Consider the following 6,540-nt stretch of genomic DNA (forward strand, 5'->3'; position numbering starts at 1 on the left):
CCAATTAATAAATTTATTTAGGTGGAATGGAAAAAGTTTGCTTATCTAAGTAAATATAGCCGACACAGCAACTTGAAGAAATTTAAAAACCAAACTGTAAAAAACAAAAGGAAAAAACACGGATTATTTAATGTCTGATTTATGCATATTGAAGGAATTCGATAACAAAGCAAACAGCTTCAGCATTCGAGCAAGCTAAACATCTTTGTCGTCCTTGTGCTCAATTTTGACACAAACAACTCTGGTAGGTTTTGTGATCGACGTCTGGCCAGCTTCATCATCATCAACAGCCACAGAGTCAATGCTATTAGAGAACCTCTTAGCACCTGTTTTGGTGGTTGGTGTGTCAATCACACATGTATTGTTGCATTAGTCCTCGGCCTCTGGTACATCCTGCAGACATTGGCGACAAACAATTTGATCAATTGTGTTACAGATTAAACTTTTACGGACTCATGAAAGATTAATGTAATAATTACCATCTGAACATTTAAATTGTTTCGCACAGCACCATCCACACTAAGCTCAACAACAGATCCATCGTCGGGTTTCTATCACGTATACATCAATAAAGGGAAGCAATTAGCAACACGATTCTTCCTTTATGTGCATTATTCTATAACAATTATAAAATCGTAATATCAGTTATGTTCTACCTTCAAATTATACTTAAACATAAACTGCTCAATGACACCAACATCATCAGATACCTTCTTTACGGCATAATTCCGATACTTCTTTACGACATTTCCTTCATCAACCTCAACCTTGAAAAGAATTTGCTTGTCAATCAGCACATTAAAATCAGCAGGATAATCATTGCCTACTGCTCCCTGCTCAAAAATAATAAAATGTTAGTACAAATTTTCGTCGGTAGATATACCTCATATATAGACCACACATTTGTACAATTATATAATACACGACTACCTCATCACGTTCATTGATCAAGTCTTGCACATTACGCCCAATAAATTGGGTCACCTGGCGATCAAAAAGAACAAAAGTAGTGGACCCTGTGTCGTCCATCACGATGACATGCAGCTTGAACCTATCAAATAATCAACTATATCAATACAATTCCACGCATGATAAAAACAAAAATTATATTCGAATAAAATTTGTTTACCATGGGACTGCACCCTTGCAAGTTTTACACTTGCGACAACAGAGCACTCTGTTGTCAACGGTGGCCAATGAAGCACACTGGGTGCATGATCGAAAGTACCAATCAACCCCAGTTTCGATCTCACATATAGTGGCAAGCACCGAACCTTGACAGATCTGTAAATATTTCGTAGCCTTTTGCATAAAAATATTAAACAAAAATAACAAAGATGAATCCAAAAATACATCTAAAAATTTCATTAAACAGATATCCACCTCAGTTGACTCAATCATGCTTTCAATTGTCATTTGGTTTGTGTTGAGCAAGTCATCTGATAAAGACGGGGAGTTGTTCGTTGAAATCTGGCTGACACTTCGGGTTAACTATATTGATGCATTTTTCATTCTAATAAAAGGGCACCAATGTCAATAGAAGAGTAGTGAGACTCAAGTACCAAGGTAAGGGACGACAACATATAACTCATGTAACCTATTAATAATAATTGGACAATAATATTTGACAGTGTTACTATTAATATTGTGCTGCCCTTTTCTGTGTGCACATCTTCTCAAACTTTCTTACTTATTATAAATTCTAACATTCCATCAGATAACTATTGTTAGTGGATATCTTTAGGGTCGTATGCCAAATAAGCTACCCATAAACGATGGGAGGACCTCCAGACAACTTAATTACGACCAAAAAAACTTGCCTTTATTCTATAACATATAAAAATGTAAATGGTTACCCTGTCATGTACGCAGCGACTTCAGGCAAATCGCCATTAAGTATCAGCTTAGTCCCATTAAAGGCATTAGCAACTCCCATAGCACCTAATTTTTCAAAAATTCAACAGCAAGTGAACATAATTTCACATTTCATTCTTGATATCAGCAGAAAGCACACACTTAAAACATGACATACCTAAATACATGCGTGTCTTACAGAACTGCAATATCAATATAGTAGGTGTGTGGTTGTCATGGTTGCCAAAAAAGGTCACAATTTTGTCAGCATGTTCACCCCAAAGAGAGCAATGCAAGTGGTTGTTTCTGTAATAAAATATTACCAAAATATCAATTCAGGAACATAAGGTATATTAAAATTATATTACATGAACCAGATACAAAGAAACATACAAAGCTTACTCAAGATCCTCTAAAGTGAGATCAATAACCCTGCTTTTCCTTCCATCCTTTTCAGTTTCCCTTACATCACCTCTTTCAATTACATGACCAATAACATTTAAAATTACGTATACAAAAGTAAAAACAAATAACAAATGTATGAAATTCCTAAAGGAATGCTAATAGGTAGTAATAATGTACAACGCACATTCAGAATTGAAGTCTTTGAAGTCTTACCCATAGACACTTCCTCGACAGTTGAAGAGAAAATTTCATTGAATGGCTTGAACTCAAAAACGTTCATAGGGATAGCAGGCGAGTGTACTTTGGTAAAGTTAAGTTGTGCATCATACTAAGCTTATGTTTGTGTGAAGTTACCTTATAAGGACCTTCATTAAAACCTACAATTGCATTTTCAAGCGGATATGTACCCCCTTCTTCAACCATGGACCTGAACCTTGCCACCAAATCTTTTCTAGCTGTGGCGTGAATACGTCCACCCTATTGACGACAACAACATCAGTAAACAGCTGGTTAAATTACATAACTAAAAAACAACAATGACATTAGTTTAATTTTAAAGTTAAGAGTGCAAACATGTAAAAACCTTTTCATCGACCAGTAACATGTTCATGAAAATGATGCTAGTGGCCCTTCTTCTCCGAATCAACCAAATGTGAGCAACTCGCACACACATTTTGAGGTTCTTTCTTCTTCCAGAAACAGCTGAGATTGGAGTGTATTTGGCATACATCATTGGCCGGTTTTTTCCTTTCCAAGAAAGAGAATGCTTGCTTAGATTGAGAAGGTCTGGCTAATAGGTTATGATGTATTTATAGAAAAAGGTGCAATACGTGTGAGTAGGATATGATGGTTGAGCAATAAAGAGTATTACTTATCACGTTAAGCACAAAATAGTGGAACAAAATTAGGAAATGGCCAACATTTTATGATAAGGATTAATATGAATCAGCCTGAAATTAATATTGACATAGTGTGTTTACTAAGGATTGGCATCTTGATAAGCATGAAAGATTGAAATACTCGCTATTTTTTAGGAAATAGCATAATTTGTTATGCACATTGTGTTGACTTCTCTGCATAAAAAATAGACGATTTTGTTTACTAAAGATTGACATACTGATAAGCATGGAAAAATAGGACATTCTGTTAACTAAAGATTGACACATTGATAAGGATGAAACACATGACACAAATTAATATGAAAGAGTTTTTGCGTAAAACAGAAGAGATAATAGGGCCAATTTGTTTCAGAAGTAGAGATAAATATGAAATAGTTGTTTCGAAAAATAGAAGAGATAAATATGAAACAATTGTTTCGGAAAAATAGGGCTATAGATAAATATGAAATAGTTGTTTCGGAAAACAAAAGAGATAAAAATGAAATAGTTGTTTCGGAAAAATAGGGCTATAGATAAGTATGAAATAGTTGTAGGGCCAATTTGCTTCGGAAGTAGAGATAAATATGAAATAGTTGTTTCGGAAAATAGAAGAGATAAATATGAAATAGTTGTTTCGTAAAATAGAAGAGATAAATATGAAATAGTTGTTTCGGAAAATAGAAGAGATAAATATGAAATATGATAAATGGCTAAAGTTGAATGGCGCCTAAATGTGCAAGATCTATTGGCTTAGAAAAGTGGAGGGAAAAATGGGGGGAAAATATTAGGGTTAGGGTTAGCTTGGGGGGATAAGCTAAAGTAGAGATAAATATGAAATAGTTGTTTCGGAAAACAGAAGAGATAAATATGAAATAGTTGTTTCGGAAAAATAGGGCTATAGATAAATATGAAATAGTTGTAGGGCCAATTTGTTTCGGAAGTAGAGATAAATATGAAATAGTTGTTTCGGAAAATAGAAGATATAAATATGAAATAGTTGTTTCGGAAAAATAGGGCTATAGATAAATATGAAATAGTTGTAGGGCCAATTTGTTTCGGAAGTAGAGATAAATATGAAATAGTTGTTTCGGAAAATAGAAGATATAAATATGAAATAGTTGTTTCGGAAAATAGAAGAGATAAATATGAAATAGTTGTTTCGTAAAATAGAAGAGATAAATATGAAATAGTTGTTTCGGAAAATAGAAGAGATAAATATGAAATATGATAAATGGCTAAAGTTGAATGGCGCCTAAATGTGCAAGATCTAATGGCTTAAGAAAAGTGGAGGGAAAAATGGGGGGAAAATATTAGGGTTAGGGTTAGCTTGGGGGGATAAGCTAAAGTAGAGATAAATATGAAATAGTTGTTTCGGAAAACAGAAGAGATAAATATGAAATAGTTGTTTCGGAAAAATAGGGCTATAGATAAATATGAAATAGTTGTAGGGCCAATTTGTTTCGGAAGTAGAGATAAATATGAAATAGTTGTTTCGGAAAATAGAAGATATAAATATGAAATAGTTGTTTCGGAAAATAGAAGAGATAAATATGAAATAGTTGTTTCCGAAAATAGAAGAGATAAATATGAAATAGTTGTTTCGGAAAATAGAAGAGATAAATATGAAATAGTTGTTTCGAAAAATAGAAGAGCTAAATATGAAATATGATCAATGGCTAAAATTGAATGGCGCCTAAATGTGCAAGATCCAATGGCTTAGAAAAGTGGAGGGAAAAATGGGGGGAAAATATTAGGGTTAGGGTTAGCTTTGGGGGATAAGCTGAAGTAGAGATAAATATGAAATAGTTGTTTTGGAAAACAGAAGAGATAAATATGAAATAGTTGTTTCGGAAAAATAGGGCTATAGATAAATATGAAATAGTTGTTTCGGAAAACAAATGAGATAAATATGAAATAGTTGTTTCGGAAAATAGAAGAGATAAATATGAAATAGTTGTTTCGGAAAATAGTAGAGATAAATATGAAATATGATCAATGGCTAAAATTGAATGGCGCCTAAATGTGTAAGATCCAATGGCTCAGAAAAGTGGAGGGAAAAATGGGAGGGGGGGGGGGGGGAATATTAGGGTTAGGGTTAGCTTCAGGGGTTAAGCTTTAGTAAATAAGATAAGTCGTTTCGGAAAAATAGGGCTATAGATAAATATGAAATAGTTGTTTCGAAAAACAAAAGAGATAAATATGAAATAGTTGTTTCGGAAAATAGAAGAGATAAATATGAAATAGTTGTTTCGGAAAATAGAAGAGATAAATATGAAATATGATAAATGGCTAAAGTTGAATGGCGCCTAAATGTGCAAGATCTAATGGCTCAGAAAAGTGGAGGAAAAAATGGGGGGAAAATATTAGGGTTAGGGTTAGCTTCAGGGGTTAAGCTTTAGTAAATAAGATTTATCTAGATATAGGGAACTAGTTAGTGTGGCTTATAGTTTTACTAGGTATATAACTTGGGCATTGCACGAGTTTGACTAAATAGTGCTTGCAATATTTCATTTTTGGGATTGCATTGTTGCAATCATGTTGGATGTTATTGTCGCATATAATAAAGGTTGAAATAAGCTCTAATTAGCATATGATTAATCTTTGGTGGTTTTGTCTTTTGATCATGTTCTTAGAAATTATACCACGTGACGTCTTTTGATCATTTTCTTGAAAACTATGCAACATGGCGCAATTCTTACTTTTGATTTCTATATCTTATTTAAGGTCTCATATTTATTAAAAATACAATTATTGTGTTGATAAATTAGCTTCCTATCAAAACTTCACTTTGAGGAATTCTACTCCGACTTTTAATAGTTTGAATTTTTTTAGTCAACGGTTTGGTCTACCTTGTCACTTTGCTTATTTCTTATTTTTCTTTTCCATATGACGTTTATGTTCTCCAATATATTTTCTTTTCTTTTTTATTTTTATTATTATGTTTTGCTTTTTGCTATATATCACTATTATAGTGAGAATATAGTACTATTGTTCTAAGATAAGATCGTTTTTAGTATATTATCCAGTCGTATATAAAAATTAATAGAATAAAAAATGAGTGGGACTTATATAACTGAAATTTAATTACATTGATATTAGAGATTACATTAAAAAGGAGTGAAAGTTTTTACAAGAGTTCCATATAATCATAATTCTAACTTAAAATTAGATAGTATAGGAGAGAGTGAGAAGTTTCTCCAAATATAAAATCACAATCGACATTGCAATTTTGATCCATTTTTTTTCTTAATTTATGTATTGATTGAGTTACCATTTTTTATTCAAACTATGAATAAGAAAATTTTAACTTAGTTTAGCTTCTGCAAGTAGAAAGAATTGTTGAGTATGTCAATGCATTTTGTTTAATGGACGATAATCTCATGACTAAGATATTGACACACTC

At 32.6% G+C, this 6,540-nt stretch overlaps 1 pseudogene; it reads right to left on the reverse strand.

The window, feature by feature from the left end:
• Positions 1–369: 369 nt before the first annotated feature.
• LOC146945726 (uncharacterized) lies at positions 370–2,989 on the reverse strand (annotated as a pseudogene).
• Between the last annotated feature and the right edge of the window lie 3,551 nt (positions 2,990–6,540).

The sequence above is a fragment of the Medicago sativa genome, chromosome 2 (genome assembly GCF_051527215.1).
Source record: "Medicago sativa cultivar Bolivia chromosome 2, Bolivia_mono, whole genome shotgun sequence".
NCBI classification, from domain to species: domain Eukaryota; kingdom Viridiplantae; phylum Streptophyta; class Magnoliopsida; order Fabales; family Fabaceae; genus Medicago; species Medicago sativa.